The sequence below is a fragment of the Channa argus genome, chromosome 4, assembly GCF_033026475.1.
Source record: "Channa argus isolate prfri chromosome 4, Channa argus male v1.0, whole genome shotgun sequence".
NCBI classification, from domain to species: domain Eukaryota; kingdom Metazoa; phylum Chordata; class Actinopteri; order Anabantiformes; family Channidae; genus Channa; species Channa argus.
The window spans coordinates 28838711-28859335 of record NC_090200.1 but is presented as its reverse complement, the minus strand read 5'-3'; the positions used below and the strand labels follow the sequence as shown (position 1 = coordinate 28859335).

General features: G+C 43.0%; 13 non-coding genes across 13 annotated transcripts; all 13 read right to left on the bottom strand.

The window, feature by feature from the left end:
- Positions 1-111: 111 nt before the first annotated feature.
- Positions 112-183, bottom strand: trnap-cgg (transfer RNA proline (anticodon CGG)). Its single transcript has one exon. It is a non-coding gene; the product is annotated as a tRNA-Pro (tRNA).
- Positions 184-2129: 1946 nt separating this feature from the next.
- On the bottom strand, positions 2130-2201 carry trnap-ugg (transfer RNA proline (anticodon UGG)). The gene has a single exon. It is a non-coding gene; the product is annotated as a tRNA-Pro (tRNA).
- Positions 2202-3595: 1394 nt separating this feature from the next.
- Positions 3596-3667, bottom strand: trnap-ugg (transfer RNA proline (anticodon UGG)). Its single transcript has one exon. It is a non-coding gene; the product is annotated as a tRNA-Pro (tRNA).
- Positions 3668-4296: 629 nt separating this feature from the next.
- On the bottom strand, positions 4297-4368 carry trnap-agg (transfer RNA proline (anticodon AGG)). The gene has a single exon. It is a non-coding gene; the product is annotated as a tRNA-Pro (tRNA).
- Positions 4369-6143: 1775 nt separating this feature from the next.
- On the bottom strand, positions 6144-6215 carry trnap-cgg (transfer RNA proline (anticodon CGG)). The gene has a single exon. It is a non-coding gene; the product is annotated as a tRNA-Pro (tRNA).
- A 629-nt stretch (positions 6216-6844) lies between these two features.
- On the bottom strand, positions 6845-6916 carry trnap-agg (transfer RNA proline (anticodon AGG)). Its single transcript has one exon. It is a non-coding gene; the product is annotated as a tRNA-Pro (tRNA).
- Positions 6917-7974: 1058 nt separating this feature from the next.
- trnap-agg (transfer RNA proline (anticodon AGG)) lies at positions 7975-8046 on the bottom strand. The gene has a single exon. It is a non-coding gene; the product is annotated as a tRNA-Pro (tRNA).
- Positions 8047-9831: 1785 nt separating this feature from the next.
- trnap-cgg (transfer RNA proline (anticodon CGG)) lies at positions 9832-9903 on the bottom strand. Its single transcript has one exon. It is a non-coding gene; the product is annotated as a tRNA-Pro (tRNA).
- Positions 9904-12426: 2523 nt separating this feature from the next.
- On the bottom strand, positions 12427-12498 carry trnap-agg (transfer RNA proline (anticodon AGG)). Its single transcript has one exon. It is a non-coding gene; the product is annotated as a tRNA-Pro (tRNA).
- Positions 12499-13680: 1182 nt separating this feature from the next.
- Positions 13681-13752, bottom strand: trnap-ugg (transfer RNA proline (anticodon UGG)). The gene has a single exon. It is a non-coding gene; the product is annotated as a tRNA-Pro (tRNA).
- Positions 13753-16401: 2649 nt separating this feature from the next.
- On the bottom strand, positions 16402-16473 carry trnap-agg (transfer RNA proline (anticodon AGG)). The gene has a single exon. It is a non-coding gene; the product is annotated as a tRNA-Pro (tRNA).
- A 2649-nt stretch (positions 16474-19122) lies between these two features.
- Positions 19123-19194, bottom strand: trnap-cgg (transfer RNA proline (anticodon CGG)). Its single transcript has one exon. It is a non-coding gene; the product is annotated as a tRNA-Pro (tRNA).
- Positions 19195-20289: 1095 nt separating this feature from the next.
- On the bottom strand, positions 20290-20361 carry trnap-agg (transfer RNA proline (anticodon AGG)). Its single transcript has one exon. It is a non-coding gene; the product is annotated as a tRNA-Pro (tRNA).
- Between the last annotated feature and the right edge of the window lie 264 nt (positions 20362-20625).

Below are 20625 nucleotides of genomic sequence, written 5' to 3'. Positions count from 1 at the left end.
ACCCACAATTCCTCGTAAAGCTTGGTATTGTAAGGCTGTTTTCATACTTGTCAACTTTCATAGGTGAATGTTTTCCTGAGAACAGATCTGTGGAATAGATGTCGCAGTCAAGGGCTCGTCCGGGATTTGAACCCGGGACCTCTCGCACCCGAAGCGAGAATCATACCCCTAGACCAACGAGCCACATAAAGACAAGCGAATTGCAGAGTTTGTAAACTAATATCCCATTTGTAGACAGAATTTACTCACCTTTAGATTGGCCAATTTGTGTATTGGCAACCTCACTACATTGAAAGTGTTACCATCTCTTTTCTTTTATGCATCTCAATGAACTTGAGGAGAGCATTTGAACTCTCTTTTGAGAGAGTATGTCCAAAAAGCTCCTCTTTGTTCTTCCTCTAGACCTTTTGCCTGGCAGCTCCAACCTCAGCATCCTTCTACCGACATATTGACAGTCTCTGTTCTGAACATGTCCAAACCACCTCAATCTGGCCTCTCTGACTTTATCTCCAAAACATCTAACATGAGCTGTCCCTGTGATTTACTCATGCCTGATCCCATCCATCCTCGTCACTCCCAATGAGAACCTCAACATCTTAAGCTCTGCTACCTCCAGCTCTGCCTCCTGTCTTTTCTACAGTGCCACTGTCTCTAAGCCGAAAAACATCGCTGGTCTCACCACCTTCTTGAACACCTTTGCTTTCATTCTCGCTAATAATCTTTTATCGCAAAACACACCCGACCCTTTTCTCCACCCGTTCCAACCTGCTTGCACTCGCCTCTTCACGTCACGTCTACTGTCAGTGCTACGTTCTTAGCTTTCCTCTTCTCTCTCTGCCTACAAACAAACTTTCCTCCTCTCCTTCTTCGACCAACAGTAGGCTTGCATTCTGAGACTGAAGTGGCCTATTGGGATGATATGGTACCATGAGGTCTTTTAGATATGATGGAGCTTGACCGTTTAGAGCTTTAAATGTAAGAAGCAGGGTTTTACATTCTGTTCTAGATTTGTTGAGAAGCCAATGGAAAGAAGCTAGTGAAGGCAAAATATGATACAGTCAGCACTTTTGCTGCAAATAGTTTGCTTCATTGAAAGTGACACCTTCTCGCTAAATGTTTGCACCTCAGTGTATTCTACAATGGCATTTTAGTATACTGCATTGACCTTTAAAAGTCATAGGTATCAGATTGGCAACACATCCATGCTTGGAATGGAAAAAATGCAATTACTCTGTCAAATTTTGTGGTGCTCAAACCCACAATTCCTCATAGAGCTAGGTATAGTAAGGCTGTTTTTATACTTGTCGACTTTCGTAGGTGAAAGTCTTCCTAAAAAGGGTCTGTGGAATAGATGTCGCAGTCAAGGGCTCGTCCGGGATTTGAACCCGGGACCTCTCGCAATTTGTGTATTTGCAACCTCACTACATTGAAAGTGTTACCATCTCTTTTCTTGTATGCATCTCAATGAACTTGAGGAGAGCATTTGAACTCTCTTTTGAGAGAGTATATCCAAAAATCTCCTCTTTGGTCTTCCTCTAGACCTCTTGCCTGGCAGCTCCAACCTCAGCATCCTTTATCCGATATACTGTTTTCACCATCTCTCCTCTGAATAAGTCCAAACCACTTCAATCTAGCCTCTCTGACTTTATCTCCAAAACATCTAACATAAGCTGTCCCTCTGATGTACTCATGCCTGATCCTATCCATCCTCGTCACTCCCAATGAGAACCTCAACATCTTAAGCTCTGCTACCTCCAGCTCTGCCTCCTGTCTTTTCTACAGAAGCCAATGGCAAGAAGCTAGTGAAGGCAAAATATGATACAGTCAGCACTTTTGCTGCAAATAGTTTGCTTCATTGAAAGTGACACCTTCTCGCTAAATTTTTGCACCTCAGTGTATTCTACAATGGCATTTTAGTATACTGCATTGACCTTTAAAAGTCATAGGTATCAGATCGGCAACACATCCATGCTTGGAATGGAAAACATGCAATTACTCTGTCAAATTTCGTGGTGCTCAAACCCACAATTCCTCATAAAGCTTGGTATAGTAAGGCTGTTTTTATACTTGTCGACTTTCGTAGGTGAAAGTCTTCCTAAAAAGGGTCTGAGAATAGATGTAGCAGTCAAGGGCTCGTCCGGGATTTGAAACCGGGACCTCTCGCACCCAAAGCGAGAATCATACCCCTAGACCAACGAGCCTCGCGTCTGCTGGGTTTGTATTGAGTTCAGCCCTACTATCCAAATGAAGAACAAGAACTTCAGTCATTCTCAAACTGAGAAATTCATGTTGTGTAAATTTCCGACAAAAACATTAATGTGAGGACATACTCCATTGACAGAGAAAGGTTGTGGTTTCCAGATGAGCAAAACACGAGTGAGTGGAATCTTGTCTCGTCTAGTAACAACTTTCACAGCAAAACTTGCATCTGGTCTTGTGGTTACACGTGGAAAGCGTTACATCCTCTCTTCTCATAGACATTGAATTTAGCATTCAGGGCTCGTCCGGAGACCTCTCACACCCTAAGCGACAATCATTCCCCTAGACCAAGGCTAGTGAAGGCAAAATATGTTACAGTCAGCTCTTGACTTATGAAAGTCGGGTTTTCCAAATCGGCAAAACATCAATACTTGGCATCTTGTGTCGTGTACTAACTAAAGTTTCCTGTGTTTGCACAAGGAAAAAATGCAATTACTCTGTCAAAGTTTGTGGTGTTCAAACCCACAATTCCTCATAAAGCTTGCTATGGTAAGGCTGTTTTCATACTTATCGACTTTCATAGGTGAAAGTTTTCCTAAGAATAGATCTGTGGAATAGATGTCGCAGTCAAGGGCTCGTCCGGGATTTGAACCCGGGACCTCTCGCAATTTGTGTATTGGCAACCTCACTACATTGAAAGTGTTACCATCTCTTTTCTTGTATGCATCTCAATGAACTTGAGGAGAGCATTTGAACTCTCTTTTGAGAGAGTATATCCAAAAATCTCCTCTTTGGTCTTCCTCTAGACCTCTTGCCTGGCAGCTCCAACCTCAGCATCCTTTATCCGATATACTGTTTTCACCATCTCTCCTCTGAATAAGTCCAAACCACTTCAATCTAGCCTCTCTGACTTTATCTCCAAAACATCTAACATAAGCTGTCCCTCTGATGTACTCATGCCTGATCCTATCCATCCTCGTCACTCCCAATGAGAACCTCAACATCTTAAGCTCTGCTACCTCCAGCTCTGCCTCCTGTCTTTTCTACAGAAGCCAATGGCAAGAAGCTAGTGAAGGCAAAATATGATACAGTCAGCACTTTTGCTGCAAATAGTTTGCTTCATTGAAAGTGACACCTTCTCGCTAAATTTTTGCACCTCAGTGTATTCTACAATGGCATTTTAGTATACTGCATTGACCTTTAAAAGTCATAGGTATCAGATCGGCAACACATCCATGCTTGGAATGGAAAACATGCAATTACTCTGTCAAATTTCGTGGTGCTCAAACCCACAATTCCTCATAAAGCTTGGTATAGTAAGGCTGTTTTTATACTTGTCGACTTTCGTAGGTGAAAGTCTTCCTAAAAAGGGTCTGAGAATAGATGTAGCAGTCAAGGGCTCGTCCGGGATTTGAAACCGGGACCTCTCGCACCCAAAGCGAGAATCATACCCCTAGACCAACGAGCCTCGCGTCTGCTGGGTTTGTATTGAGTTCAGCCCTACTATCCAAATGAAGAACAAGAACTTCAGTCATTCTCAAACTGAGAAATTCATGTTGTGTAAATTTCCGACAAAAACATTAATGTGAGGACATACTCCATTGACAGAGAAAGGTTGTGGTTTCCAGATGAGCAAAACACGAGTGAGTGGAATCTTGTCTCGTCTAGTAACAACTTTCACAGCAAAACTTGCATCTGGTCTTGTGGTTACACGTGGAAAGCGTTACATCCTCTCTTCTCATAGACATTGAATTTAGCATTCAGGGCTCGTCCGGAGACCTCTCACACCCTAAGCGACAATCATTCCCCTAGACCAAGGCTAGTGAAGGCAAAATATGTTACAGTCAGCTCTTGACTTTTGAAAGTCGGGTTTTCCAAATCGGCAAAACATCAATACTTGGCATCTTGTGTCGTGTACTAACTAAAGTTTCCTGTGTTTGCACAAGGAAAAAATGCAATTACTCTGTCAAAGTTTGTGGTGTTCAAACCCACAATTCCTCATAAAGCTTGCTATGGTAAGGCTGTTTTCATACTTATCGACTTTCATAGGTGAAAGTTTTCCTAAGAATAGATCTGTGGAATAGATGTCGCAGTCAAGGGCTCGTCCGGGATTTGAACCCGGGACCTCTCGCACCCTAAGCGAGAATCATACCCCTAGACCAACGAGCCATGTAAGACAAGCGAATTGCAGAGTTTGTAAACTAATATCCCATTTGTAGACAGAATTTACTCACCTTTAGATTGGCCAATTTGTGTATTGGCAACCTCACTACATTGAAAGTGTTACCATCTCTTTTCTTGTATGCATCTCAATGAACTTGAGGAGAGCATTTGAACTCTCTTTTGAGAGAGTATATCCAAAAATGTCCTCTTCGTTCTTCCTTTAGACCTCTTGCCTCGCAGCTCCAACCTCAGCATCCTTCTACCGACATATTGACAGTCTCTCCTCTGAACATGTCCAAACCACCTCAATCTGGCCTCTCTGACTTTATCTCCAAAACATCTAACATGAGCTGTCCCTCTGATGTACTCATGCCTGATCCCATCCATCCTCGTCACTCCCAATGAGAACCTCAACATCTTAAGCTCTGCTACCTCCAGCTCTGCCTCCTGTCTTTTCTACAGTGCCACTGTCTCTAAGCCGAAAAACATCGCTGGTCTCACCACTGTCTTGAACACCTTTGCTTTCATTCTCGCTGATACTCTTTTATCGCAAAATATACCTGACACTTTTCTCCACCCGTTCCAACCTGCTTGCACTCGCCTCTTCACGTCACGTCTAGTGTCAGTCCTACGTTCTTAGCTTTCCTCTTCTCTCTCTGTCTACAAACAAACCTTCCTCCTCTCATTCTTCGACCAACAGTAGGCTTGCATTCTGAGACTGAAGTGGCCTATTGGGATGATATGGTACCATGAGGTCTTTTAGATATGATGGAGCTTGACCCTTTAGAGCTTTATATGTAAGAAGCAGGGTTTTACATTCTGTTCTAGATTTGTTGAGAAGCCATTGGCAAGAAGCTAGTGAAGGCAAAATATGATACAGTCAGCACTTTTGCTGCAAATAGTTTGCTTTATTGAAAGTGACACCTTCTCGCTAAATGTTTGCACCTCAGTGTATTCTTCAATGGCATTTTAGTATAGTGCATTGACCTTTAAAAGTCATAGGTATCAGATCGGCAACACATCCATGCTTGGAATGGAAAACATGCAATTACTCTGTCAAATTTCGTGGTGCTCAAACCCACAATTCCTCATAAAGCTTGGTATAGTAAGGCTGTTTTTCTACTTGTCGACTTTCGTAGGTGAAAGTCTTCCTAAAAAGGGTTTGTGGAATAGATGTCGCAGTCAAGCGCTCGTCCGGAATTTGAACCCAGGTCCTCTCGCACCCAAAGCGAGAATCATACCCCTAGACCAACGAGCCTCGTGTCCGGTGGTTTTGTATTGAGTTCAGCCGGTTCAGCAAAACACGAGTGAGTGGAATCTTGTCTCGTCTAGTAACAACTTTCACAGCAAAACTTGCATCTGGTCTTGTGGTTACACGTGGAAAGCGTTACATCCTCTCTTCTCATAGACATTGAATTTAGCATTCAGGGCTCGTCCGGAGACCTCTCACACCCTAAGCGAAAATCATTCCCCTAGACCAAGGCTAGTGAAGGCAAAATATGATACAGTCAGCTCTTGACTTTTGAAAGTCGGGTTTTCCAAATCGGCAAAACATCAATAACATCATTAATAACATCATTACTTGGCATCTTGTGTCGTGTACTAACTAAAGTTTCCTGTGTTTGCACAAGGAAAAAATGTAATTACTCTGACAAAGTTTGTGGTGCTCAAATCCACAATTCCTCATAAAGCTTGCTATGGTAAGGCTGTTTTCATACGTGTCGACTTTCATAGGTGAAAGTTTTCCTGAAAAGGGTCTGTGGAATAGATGTCGCAGTCAAGGGCTCGTCCGGGATTTGAACCCGGGACCTCTCGCACCCGAAGCGAGAATCATACCCCTAGACCAACGAGCCATATAAAGAGAAGGGAATCGCAGAGTTTGTAAACTAATATCCCATTTGTAGACAGAATTTACTCACCTTTAGATTGGCCAATTTATCCGATATACTGTTTTCACCATCTCTCCTCTGAATAAGTCCAAACCACTTCAATCTAGCCTCTCTGACTTTATCTCCAAAACATCTAACATAAGCTGTCCCTCTGATGTACTCATGCCTGATCCTATCCATCCTCGTCACTCCCAATGAGAACCTCAACATCTTAAGCTCTGCTACCTCCAGCTCTGCCTCCTGTCTTTTCGACAGAAGCCAATGGCAAGAAGCTAGTGAAGGCAAAATATGATACAGTCAGCACTTTTGCTGCAAATAGTTTGCTTCATTGAAATTGACACCTTCTCGCTAAATTTTTGCACCTCAGTGTATTCTACAATTGCATTTTAGTATACTGCATTGACCTTTAAAAGTCATAGGTATCACATCCATGCTTGGAATGGAAAACATGCAATTACTCTGTCAAATTTCGTGGTGCTCAAACCCACAATTCCTCATAAAGCTTGCTATGGTAAGGCTGTTTTCATACTTGTCAACTTTCATAGGTGAAAGTTTTCCTGAGAACAGATCTGTGGAATAGATGTCGCAGTCAAGGGCTCGTCCAGGATTTGAACCTGGGACCTCTCGCACCCTAAGCGAGAATCATACCCCTAGACCAACGAGCCACATAAAGACAAGCGAATTGCAGAGTTTGTAAACTAATATCCCATTTGAAGACAGAATTTACTCACCTTTAGATTGGCCAATTTGTGCTACCTCAAGCTCTGCCTCCTGTCTTTTCTACAGTGCCTCTGTCTCTAAGCCGAAAAACATTGCTGGTCTCACTACTGTCTTGAACACCTTTGCTTTCATTCTCGCTGATACTCTTTTATCGCAAAACACACCTGACACTTTTCACACTTCAATCATACCCCTAGACCAACGAGCCATATAAAGACAAGCGAATTGCAGAGTTTGTAAACTAATATCCCATTTGTAGACAGAATTTACTCACCTTTAGATTGGCCAATTTGTGTATTGGCAACCTCACTACATTGAAAGTGTTACCTTCTCTTTTCTTGTATGCATCTCAACGAGCTTGAGGAGAGCATTTGAACTCTCTTTTGAGAGAGTATGTCCAAAAAGCTCCTCTTTGTTCTTCCTCTAGACCTTTTGCCTGGCAGCTCCAACCTCAGCATTCTTCTACCGACATATTGACAGTCTCTCCTCTGAACAAGTCCAAACCACCTCAATCTGGCCTCTCTGACTTTATCTCCAAAACATCTAACATGAGCTGTCCCTCTGATGTACTCATGCCTGATCCTATCCATCCTCGTCACTCCCAATGAGAACCTCAACATCTTAAGCTCTGCTACCTCCAGCTCTGCCTCCTGTCTTTTCGACAGAAGCCAATGGCAAGAAGCTAGTGAAGGCAAAATATGATACAGTCAGCACTTTTGCTGCAAATAGTTTGCTTCATTGAAATTGACACCTTCTCGCTAAATTTTTGCACCTCAGTGTATTCTACAATGGCATTTTAGTATACTGCATTGACCTTTAAAAGTCATAGGTATCACATCCATGCTTGGAATGGAAAACATGCAATTACTCTGTCAAATTTCGTGGGGCTCAAACCCACAATTCCTCATAAAGCTTGCTATGGTAAGGCTGTTTTCATACTTGTCAACTTTCATAGGTGAAAGTTTTCCTGAGAACAGATCTGTGGAATAGATGTCGCAGTCAAGGGCTCGTCCAGGATTTGAACCTGGGACCTCTCGCACCCTAAGCGAGAATCATACCCCTAGACCAACGAGCCACATAAAGACAAGCGAATTGCAGAGTTTGTAAACTAATATCCCATTTGAAGACAGAATTTACTCACCTTTAGATTGGCCAATTTGTGCTACCTCAAGCTCTGCCTCCTGTCTTTTCTACAGTGCCACTGTCTCTAAGCCGAAAAACATTGCTGGTCTCACTACTGTCTTGAACACCTTTGCTTTCATTCTCGCTGATACTCTTTTATCGCAAAACACACCTGACACTTTTCACACTTCAATCATACCCCTAGACCAACGAGCCATATAAAGACAAGCGAATTGCAGAGTTTGTAAACTAATATCCTATTTGTAGACAGAATTTACTCACCTTTAGATTGGCCAATTTGTGTATTGGCAAACTCACTACATTGAAAGTGTTACCTTCTCTTTTCTTGTATGCATCTCAACGAGCTTGAGGAGAGCATTTGAACTCTCTTTTGAGAGAGTATGTCCAAAAAGCTCCTCTTTGTTCTTCCTCTAGACCTCTTGCCTGGCAGCTCCAACCTCAGCATCCTTCTACCGACATACTGACAGTCTCTCCTCTGAACATGTCCAAACCACCTCAATCTGGCCTCTCTGACTTTATCTCCAAAACATCTAACATGAGCTGTCCCTCTGATGTACTCATGCCTGATCCCATCCATCCTCGTCACTCCCAATGAGAACCTCAACATCTTAAGCTCTGCTACCTCCAGCTCTGCCTCCTGTCTTTTCTACAGTGCCACTGTCTCTAAGCCGAAAAACATCGCTGGTCTCACCACCGTCTTGAACACCTTTGCTTTCATTCTCGCTGATAATCTGTTATCGCAAAACACACCTGACCCTTTTCTCCACCCGTTCCAACCTACTTGCACTCGCCTCTTCACGTCACGTCTACTGTCAGTCAGCACTTTTTCTGCAAATAGTTTGCTTCATTGAAAGTGACACCTTCTCGCTAAATGTTTGCACCTCAGTGTATTCTACAATGGCATTTTAGTATACTGCATTGACCTTTAAAAGTCATAGGTATCAGATCGGCAACACATCCATGCTTGGAATGGAAAACATGCAATTACTCTGTCAAATTTCGTGGTGCTCAAACCCACAATTCCTCATAAAGCTTGGTATAGTAAGGCTGTTTTTATACTTGTCGACTTTCGTAGGTGAAAGTCTTCCTAAAAAGGGTCTGTGGAATAGATGTCGCAGTCAAGCGCTCGTACGGGATTTGAACCCGGGACCTCTCGCACCCAAAGCGAGAATCATACCCCTAGACCAACGAGCCTCGTGTCCGGTGGTTTTGTATTGAGTTCAGCCGGTTTAGCAAAACACGAGTGAGTGGAATCTTGTCTCGTCTAGTAACAACTTTCACAGCAAAACTTGCATCTGGTCTTGTGGTTACACGTGGAAAGCGTTACATCCTCTCTTCTCATAGACATTGAATTTAGCATTCAGGGCTCGTCCGGAGACCTCTCACACCCTAAGCGAAAATCATTCCCCTAGACCAAGGCTAGTGAAGGCAAAATATGATACAGTCAGCTCTTGACTTTTGAAAGTCGGGTTTTCCAAATCGGCAAAACATCAATAACATCATTAATAACATCATTACTTGGCATCTTGTGTCGTGTACTAACTAAAGTTTCCTGTGTTTGCACAAGGAAAAAATGTAATTACTCTGACAAAGTTTGTGGTGCTCAAACCCACAATTCCTCATAAAGCTTGCTATGGTAAGGATGTTTTCATACTTGTTGACTTTCATAGGTGAAAGATTTCCTGAAAAGGGTCTGTGGAATAGATGTCGCAGTCAAGGGCTCGTCCGGGATTTGAACCCGGGACCTCTCGCACCCGAAGCGAGAATCATACCCCTAGACCAACGAGCCATATAAAGAGAAGGGAATTGCAGAGTTTGTAAACTAATATCCCATTTGTAGACAGAATTTACTCACCTTTAGATTGGCCAATTTGTGTATTGGCAACCTCACTACATTGAAAGTGTTACCATCTCTTTTCTTGTATGCATCTCAATGAACTTGAGGAGAGCATTTGAACTCTCTTTTGAGAGAGTATATCCAAAAATCTCCTCTTTGGTCTTCCTCTAGACCTCTTGCCTGGCAGCTCCAACCTCAGCATCCTTCTACCGACATATTGACACTTTTCTCCACCCGTTCCAACCTGCTTGCACTCGCCTCTTCACGTCACGTCTACTGTCAGTCCTACGTTCTTAGCTTTCCTCTTCTCTCTCTGTCTACAAACAAACCTTCCTCCTCTCATTCTTCGACCAACAGTAGGCTTGCATTCTGAGACTGAAGTGGCCTATTGGGATGATATGTTACCATGAGGTCTTTTAGATATGATGGAGCTTGACCCTTTAGAGCTTTATATGTAAGAAGCAGGGTTTTACATTCTGTTCTAGATTTGTTGAGAAGCCAATGGAAAGAAGCTAGTGAAGGCAATATATGATACAGTCCGCACTTTTGCTGCAAATAGTTTGCTTCATTGAAAGTGACACCTTCTCGCTAAATGTTTGCACCTCAGTGTATTCTACAATGGCATTTTATTAGAATTAGAATTTACTCACCTTTAGATTGGCCAATTTGTGCTACCTCAAGCTCTGCCTCCTGTCTTTTCTACAGTGCCACTGTCTCTAAGCCGAAAAACATTGCTGGTCTCACTACTGTCTTGAACACCTTTGCTTTCATTCTCGCTGATACTCTTTTATCGCAAAACACACCTGACACTTTTCACACTTCAATCATACCCCTAGACCAACGAGCCATATAAAGACAAGCGAATTGCAGAGTTTGTAAACTAATATCCCATTTGTAGACAGAATTTACTCACCTTTAGATTGGCCAATTTGTGTATTGGCAACCTCACTACATTGAAAGTGTTACCTTCTCTTTTCTTGTATGCATCTCAACGAGCTTGAGGAGAGCATTTGAACTCTCTTTTGAGAGAGTATGTCCAAAAAGCTCCTCTTTGTTCTTCCTCTAGACCTTTTGCCTGGCAGCTCCAACCTCAGCATTCTTCTACCGACATATTGACAGTCTCTCCTCTGAACATGTCCAAACCACCTCAATCTGGCCTCTCTGACTTTATCTCCAAAACATCTAACATGAGCTGTCCCTCTGATGTACTCATGCCTGATCCCATCCATCCTCGTCACTCCCAATGAGAACCTCAACATCTTAAGCTCTGCTACCTCCAGCTCTGCCTCCTGTCTTTTCTACAGTGCCACTGTCTCTAAGCCGAAAAACATCGCTGGTCTCACCACCGTCTTGAACACCTTTGCTTTCATTCTCGCTGATAATCTGTTATCGCAAAACACACCTGACCCTTTTCTCCACCCGTTCCAACCTACTTGCACTCGCCTCTTCACGTCACGTCTACTGTCAGTCAGCACTTTTTCTGCAAATAGTTTGCTTCATTGAAAGTGACACCTTCTCGCTAAATGTTTGCACCTCAGTGTATTCTACAATGGCATTTTAGTATACTGCATTGACCTTTAAAAGTCATAGGTATCAGATCGGCAACACATCCATGCTTGGAATGGAAAACATGCAATTACTCTGTCAAATTTCGTGGTGCTCAAACCCACAATTCCTCATAAAGCTTGGTATAGTAAGGCTGTTTTTATACTTGTCGACTTTCGTAGGTGAAAGTCTTCCTAAAAAGGGTCTGTGGAATAGATGTCGCAGTCAAGCGCTCGTACGGGATTTGAACCCGGGACCTCTCGCACCCAAAGCGAGAATCATACCCCTAGACCAACGAGCCTCGTGTCCGGTGGTTTTGTATTGAGTTCAGCCCTACTATCCAAATGAAGAACAAGAACTTCAGTCATTCTCAAATTGAGAAATTCATGTTGTGTAAATTTCCGACAAAAACATTAATGTGAGGACATACTCCATTGACAGAGAAAGGTTGTGGTTTCCAGATGAGCAAAACACGAGTGAGTGGAATCTTGTCTCGTCTAGTAACAACTTTCACAGCAAAACTTGCATCTGGTCTTGTGGTTACACGTGGAAAGCGTTACATCCTCTCTTCTCATAGACATTGAATTTAGCATTCAGGGCTCGTCCGGAGACCTCTCACACCCTAAGCGACAATCATTCCCCTAGACCAAGGCTAGTGAAGGCAAAATATGATACAGTCAGCTCTTGACTTTTGAAAGTCGGGTTTTCCAAATCGGCAAAACATCAGTACTTGGCATCTTGTGTCGTGTACTAACTAAAGTTTCCTGTGTTTGCACAAGGAAAAAATGCAATTACTCTGTCAAAGTTTGTGGTGCTCAAACCCACAATTCCTCATAAAGCTTGCTATGGTAAGGCTGTTTTCATACTTATCGACTTTCATAGGTGAAATTTTTCCTGAGAATAGATCTGTGGAATAGATGTGGCAGTCAAGGGCTCGTCCGGGATTTGAACCCGGGACCTCTCGCACCCTAAGCGAGAATCATACCCCTAGACCAACGAGCCATTTAAAGACAAGTGAATTGCAGAGTTCTTAAACTAATATCCCATTTGTAGACAGAATTTACTCACCTTTAGATTGGCCAATTTGTGTATTGGCAACCTCACTACATTGAAAGTGTTACCATCTCTTTTCTTGTATGCATCTCAATGAACTTGAGGAGAGCATTTGAACTCTCTTTTGTGAGAGTATATCTAAAAATCTCCTCTTTGGTCTTCCTCTAGACCTCTTGCCTGGCAGCTCCAACCTCAGCATCCTTCTACCGACATATTGACAGTCTCTCCTCTTAACATGTCCAAACCACCTCAATCTGGCCTCTCTGACTTTATCTCCAAAACATCTAACATGAGCTGTCCCTCTGATGTACTCATGCCTGATCCTATCCATCCTCGTCACTCCCAATGAGAACCTCAACATCTTAAGCTATGCTACCTCCAGCTCTGCCTCCTGTCTTTTCTACAGTGCCACTGTCTCTAAGCCGAAAAACATCGCTGGTCTCACCACCGTCTTGAACACCTTTGCTTTCATTCTCGCTGATACTCTTTTATGGCAAAACACACCTGACACTTGTCTCCACCCGTTCCAACCTGCTTGCACTCGCCTCTTCACGTCACGTCTACTGTCAGTCCTACGTTCTTAGCTTTCCTCTTCTCTCTCTGTCTACAAACAAACCTTCCTCCTCTCCTTCTTCGACCAACAGTAGGCTTGCATTCTGAGACTGAAGTGGCCTATTGGGATGATATGGTACCATGAGGTCTTTTAGATATGATGGAGCTTGACCCTTTAGAGCTTTATATGTAAGAAGCAGGGTTTTACATTCTGTTCTAGATTTGTTGAGAAGCCAATGGAAAGAAGCTAGTGAAGGCAAAATATGATACAGTCCACACTTTTGCTGCAAATAGTTTGCTTCATTGAAAGTGACACCTTCTCGCTAAATGTTTGCACCTCAGTGTATTCTACAATGGCATTTTAGTATACTGAATTGACCTTTAAAAGTCATAGGTATCAGATCGGCAACACATCCATGCTTGGAATGGAAAAAATGCAATTATTCTGTCAAATTTTGTGGTGCTCAAACCCACAATTCCTCATAAAGCTTGCTATGGTAAGGCTGTTTTCATACTTTTCGACTTTCATAGGTGAAAGTTTTCCTGAGAACAGATCTGTGGAATAGATGTCACAGTCAAGGGCTCGTCCGGGATTTGAACCCGGGACCTCTCGCACCCAAAGCGAGAATCATACCCCTAGACCAACGAGCCATATAAAGACGAGCGAATTGCAGAGTTTGTGATCTAATACCCCATTTGTAGACAGAATTTACTCACCTTTAGATTGGCCAATTTGTGTATTGGCAACCTCACTACATTGAAAGTGTTACCATCTCTTTTCTTTTATGCATCTCAATGAACTTGAGGAGAGCATTTGAACTCTCTTTTGAGAGAGTATGTCCAAAAAGCTCCTCTTTGTTCTTCCTCTAGACCTCTTGCCTGGCAGCTCCAACCTCAGCATCATTCTACCGACATATTGACAGTCTCTGTTCTGAACATGTCCAAACCACCTCAATCTGGCCTCTCTGACTTTATCTCCAAAACATCTAACATGGGCTGTCCCTCTGATGTACTCATGCCTGATCCCATCCATCCTCGTCACTCCCAATGAGAACCTCAACATCTTAAGCTCTGCTACCTCCAGCTCTGCCTCCTGTCTTTTCTACAGTGCCACTGTCTCTAAGCCGAAAAACATCGCTGGTCTCACCACCTTCTTGAACACCTTTGCTTTCATTCTCGCTGATAATCTTTTATCGCAAAACACACCTGACCCTTTTCTCCACCCGTTCCAACCTGCTTGCACTCGCCTCTTCACGTCACGTCTACTGTCAGTTCTACGTTCTTAGCTTTCCTCTTCTCTCTCTGCCTACAAACAAACCTTCCTCCTCTCCTTCTTCGACCAACAGTAGGCTTGCATTCTGAGACTGAAGTGGCCTATTGGGATGATATGGTACCATGAGGTCTTTTAGATATGATGGAGCTTGACCCTTTAGAGCTTTAAATGTAAGAAGCAGGGTTTTACATTCTGTTCTAGATTTGTTGAGAAGCCAATGGAAAGAAGCTAGTGAAGGCAAAATATGATACAGTCAGCACTTTTGCTGCAAATAGTTTGCTTCATTGAAAGTGACACCTTCTCGCTAAATGTTTGCACCTCAGTGTATTCTACAATGGCATTTTAGTATACTGCATTGACCTTTAAAAGTCATAGGTATCAGATCGGCAACACATCCATGCTTGGAATGGAAAAAATGCAATTACTCTGTCAAATTTTGTGGTGCTCAAACCCACAATTCCTCATAAAGCTAGGTATAGTAAGGCTGTTTTTACACTTGTCGACTTTCGTAGGTGAAAGTCTTCCTAAAAAGGGTCTGTGGAATAGATGTCGCAGTCAAGGGCTCGTCCGGGATTTGAACCCGGGACCTCTCGCAATTTGTGTATTGGCAACCTCACTACATTGAAAGTGTTACCATCTCTTTTCTTGTATGCATCTCAATGAACTTGAGGAGAGCATTTGAACTCTCTTTTGAGAGAGTATATCCAAAAATCTCCTCTTTGGTCTTCCTCTAGACCTCTTGCCTGGCAGCTCCAACCTCAGCATCCTTTATCCGATATACTGTTTTCACCATCTCTCCTCTGAATAAGTCCAAACCACTTCAATCTAGCCTCTCTGACTTTATCTCCAAAACATCTAACATAAGCTCTCCCTCTGATGTACTCATGCCTGATCCTATCCATCCTCGTCACTCCCAATGAGAACCTCAACATCTTAAGCTCTGCTACCTCCAGCTCTGCCTCCTGTCTTTTCTACAGAAGCCAATGGCAAGAAGCTAGTGAAGGCAAAATATGATACAGTCAGCACTTTTGCTGCAAATAGTTTGCTTCATTGAAAGTGACACCTTCTCGCTAAATTTTTGCACCTCAGTGTATTCTACAATGGCATTTTAGTATACTGCATTGACCTTTAAAAGTCATAGGTATCAGATCGGCAACACATCCATGCTTGGAATGGAAAACATGCAATTACTCTGTCAAATTTCGTGGTGCTCAAACCCACAATTCCTCGTAAAGCTTGGTATTGTAAGGCTGTTTTTATACTTGTCGACTTTCGTAGGTGAAAGTCTTCCTAAAAACGGTGTGTGGAATAGATGTCGCAGTCAAGGGCTCGTCCGGGATTTGATCCCTGGACCTCTCGCAACCAAAGCGAGAATCATACCCCTAGACCAACGAGCCTCGCGTCCAGTGGGCTTGTAATGAGTTCAGCCCTACTATCCAAATGAAGAACAAGAACTTCAGTCATTCTCAAACTGAGAAATTCATGTTGTGTAAATTTCCGACAAAAACATTAATGTGAGGACATACTCCATTGACAGAGAAAGGTTGTGGTTTCCAGATCAGCAAAACACGAGTGAGTGGAATCTTGTCTCGTTCTAGTAACAACTTTCACAGCAACACTTGCATCTGGTCTTGTGGTTACACGTGGAAAGCGTTACATCTTCTTTTCTCATAGACATTGAATTTAGCATTCAGGGCTCGTCCGGAGACTTCTCACACCCTAAGCGAGAATCATTCCCCTAGACCAAGGCTAGTGAACGCAAAATATGATACAGTCAGCTCTTGACTTTTGAAAGTCGGGTTTTCCAAATCGGCAAAACATCAACACTTGGCATCTTGTGTCGTGTACTAACTAAAGTTTCCTGTGTTTGAACAAGGAAAAAGTGCAATTAGTCTGTCAAAGTTTGTGGTGCTCAAACCCACAATTCCTCATAAAGCTTGCTATGGTAAGGCTGTTTTCGTACTTGTCCACTTTCATAGGTGAAAGTTTTCATGAGAATAGATCTGTGGAATAGATGTCGCAGTCAAGGGCTCGTCCGGGATTTGAACCCGGGACCTCTCGCACCCTAAGCGAGAATCATACCCCTAGACCAACGAGCCACATAAAGACAAGCGAATTGCAGAGTTTGTAAACTAATATCCCATTTGTAGACAGAATTTACTCACCTTTAGATTGGCCAATTTGTGTATTGGCAACCTCACTACATTGAAAGTGTTACCATCTCTTTTCTTGTATGCATCTCAATGAACTTGAGGAGAGCATTTGAACTCTCTTTTGAGAGAGTATATTCAAAAATCTCCTCTTAGTTCTTCCTCTAGACCTCTTGCCTCGCAGCTCCAACCTCAGCATCCTTCTACCGACATATTGACAGTCTCTCCTCTGAACATGTCCAAACCACCTCAATCTGGCCCCTCTGACTTTATCTCCAAAACATCTAACATGAGCTGTCCCTCTGATGTACTCATGCCTGATCCTATCCATCCTCGTCACTCCCAAGGAGAACCTCAACATCTTAAGCTATGCTACCTCCAGCTCTGCCTCCTGTCTTTTCTACAGTGCCACTGTCTCTAAGCCGAAAAACATCGCTGGTCTCACCACCGTCTTGAACACCTTTGCTTTCATTCTCGCTGATACTCTTTTATCGCAAAACACACCTGACACTTTTCTCCACCCGTTCCAACCTGCTTGCACTCGCCTCTTCACGTCACGTCTACTGTCAGTCCTACGTTCTTAGCTTTCCTCTTCTCTCTCTGCCTACAAACAAACCTTCCTCCTCTCCTTCTTCGACCAACAGTAGGCTTGCATTCTGAGACTGAAGTGGCCTATTGGGATGATATGGTACCATGAGGTCTTTTAGATATGATGGAGCTGGACCCTTTAGAGCTTTAAATGTAAGAAGCAGGGTTTTACATTCTGTTCTAGATTTGTTGAGAAGCCAATGGAAAGAAGCTAGTGAAGGCAAAATATGATACAGTCAGCACTTTTGCTGCAAATAGTTTGCTTCATTGAAAGTGACACCTTCTCGCTAAATGTTTGCACCTCAGTGTATTCTACAATGGCATTTTAGTATACTGCATTGACCTTTAAAAGTCATAGGTATCAGATCGGCAACACATCCATGCTTGGAATGGAAAAAATGCAATTACTCTGTCAAATTTTGTGGTGCTCAAACCCACAATTCCTCATAAAGCTAGGTATAGTAAGGCTGTTTTTATACTTGTCGACTTTCGTAGGTGAAAGTCTTCCTAAAAAGGGTCTGTGGAATAGATGTCGCAGTCAAGGGCTCGTCCGGGATTTGAACCCTGGACCTCTCGCAATTTGTGTATTGGCAACCTCACTACATTGAAAGTGTTACCATCTCTTTTCTTGTATGCATCTCAATGAACTTGAGGAGAGCATTTGAACTCTCTTTTGAGAGAGTATATCCAAAAATCTCCTCTTTGGTCTTCCTCTAGACCTCTTGCCTGGCAGCTCCAACCTCAGCATCCTTTATCCGATATACTGTTTTCACCATCTCTCCTCTGAATAAGTCCAAACCACTTCAATCTAGCCTCTCTGACTTTATCTCCAAAACATCTAACATAAGCTGTCCCTCTGATGTACTCATGCCTGATCCTATCCATCCTCGTCACTCCCAATGAGAACCTCAACATCTTAAGCTCTGCTACCTCCAGCTCTGCCTCCTGTCTTTTCTACAGAAGCCAATGGCAAGAAGCTAGTGAAGGCAAAATATGATACAGTCAGCACTTTTGCTGCAAATAGTTTGCTTCATTGAAAGTGACACCTTCTCGCTAAATTTTTGCACCTCAGTGTATTCTACAATGGCATTTTAGTATACTGCATTGACCTTTAAAAGTCATAGGTATCAGATCGGCAATACATCCATGCTTGGAATGGAAAACATGCAATTACTCTGTCAAATTTCGTGGTGCTCAAACCCACAATTCCTCGTAAAGCTTGGTATTGTAAGGCTGTTTTTATACTTGTCGACTTTCGTAGGTGAAAGTCTTCCTAAAAACGGTGTGTGGAATAGATGTCGCAGTCAAGGGCTCGTCCGGGATTTGATCCCTGGACCTCTCGCAACCAAAGCGAGAATCATACCCCTAGACCAACGAGCCTCGCGTCCAGTGGGCTTGTAATGAGTTCAGCCCTACTATCCAAATGAAGAACAAGAACTTCAGTCATTCTCAAACTGAGAAATTCATGTTGTGTAAATTTCCGACAAAAACATTAATGTGAGGACATACTCCATTGACAGAGAAAGGTTGTGGTTTCCAGATCAGCAAAACACGAGTGAGTGGAATCTTGTCTCGTTCTAGTAACAACTTTCACAGCAACACTTGCATCTGGTCTTGTGGTTACACGTGGAAAGCGTTACATCTTCTTTTCTCATAGACATTGAATTTAGCATTCAGGGCTCGTCCGGAGACTTCTCACACCCTAAGCGAGAATCATTCCCCTAGACCAAGGCTAGTGAAGGCAAAATATGATACAGTCAGCTCTTGACTTTTGAAAGTCGGGTTTTCCAAATCGGCAAAACATCAACACTTGGCATCTTGTGTCGTGTACTAACTAAAGTTTCCTGTGTTTGAACAAGGAAAAAGTGCAATTACTCTGTCAAAGTTTGTGATGCTCAAACCCACAATTCCTCATAAAGCTTGCTATGGTAAGGCTGTTTTCATACTTGTCGACTTTCATAGGTGAAAGTTTTCCTGAGAACATATCTGTGGAATAGATGTCGCAGTCAAGGGCTCGTCCGGGATTTGAACCCGGGACCTCTCGCACCCGAAGCGAGAATCATACCCCTAGACCAACGAGCCACATAAAAGACAAGCGAATTGCAGTGTTTGTAAACTAATATCCCATTTGTAGACAGAATTTACTCACCTTTAGATTGGCCAATTTGTGTATTGGCAACCTCACTACATTGAAAGTGTTACCATCTCTTTTCTTGTATGCATCTCAATGAACTTCTGGAGAGCATTTGAACTCTCTTTTGAGAGAGTATGTCCAAAAAGCTCCTCTTTGTTCTTACTCTAGACCTCTTGCCTGGCAGCTCCAAACTCAGCATCCTTCTACCGACATATTGACAGTCTCTGCTCTGAACAAACCACCTCAATCTGGCCTCTCTGACTTTATCTCCAAAACATCTAACATGAGCTGTCCCTCTGATGTACTCATGCCTGATCCCATCCATCCTCGTCACTCCCAATGAGAACCTCAACATCTTAAGCTCTGCTACCTCCAGCTCTGCCTCCTGTCTTTTCTACAGTGCCACTGTCTCTAAGCCGAAAAACATCGCTGGTCTCACCACCTTCTTGAACACCTTTGCTTTCATTCTCGCTGATAATCTTTTATCGCAAAACACACCTGACCCTTTTCTCCACCGTTCCAACCTGCTTGCACTCACCTCACTACATTGAAAGTGTTACCATCTCTTTTCTTGTATGCATCTCAATGAACTTGAGGAGAGCATTTGAACTCTCTTTTGAGAGAGTATATCTAAAAATCTCCTTTTTGGTCTTCCTCTAGACCTCTTGCCTGGCAGCTCCAACCTCAGCATCTTTTATCCGATATACTGTTTTCACCATCTCTCCTCTGAATAAGTCCAAACCACTTCAATCTAGCCTCTCTGACTTTATCTCCAAAACATCTAACATGAGCTGTCCCTCTGATGTACTCATGCCTGATCCTATCCATCCTCGTCACTCCCAATGAGAACCTCAACATCTTAAGCTCTGCTACCTCATCCATGCTTGGAATGGAAAACATGCAATTACTCTGTCAAATTTTGTGGTGCTCAAACCCACAATTCCTCATAAAGCTTGCTATGGTAAGGCTGTTTTCATACTTGTCAACTTTCATAGGTGAAAGTTTTCCTGAGAACAGATCTGTGGAATAGATGTCGCAGTCAAGGGCTCGTCCAGGATTTGAACCTGGGACCTCTCGCACCCTAAGCGAGAATCATACCCCTAGACCAACGAGCCACATAAAGACAAGCGAATTGCAGAGTTTGTAAACTAATATCCCATTTGAAGACAGAATTTACTCACCTTTAGATTGGCCAATTTGTGCTACCTCAAGCTCTGCCTCCTGTCTTTTCTACAGTGCCACTGTCTCTAAGCCGAAAAACATTGCTGGTCTCACTACTGTCTTGAACACCTTTGCTTTCATTCTCGCTGATACTCTTTTATCGCAAAACACACCTGACACTTTTCACACTTCAATCATACCCCTAGACCAACGAGCCA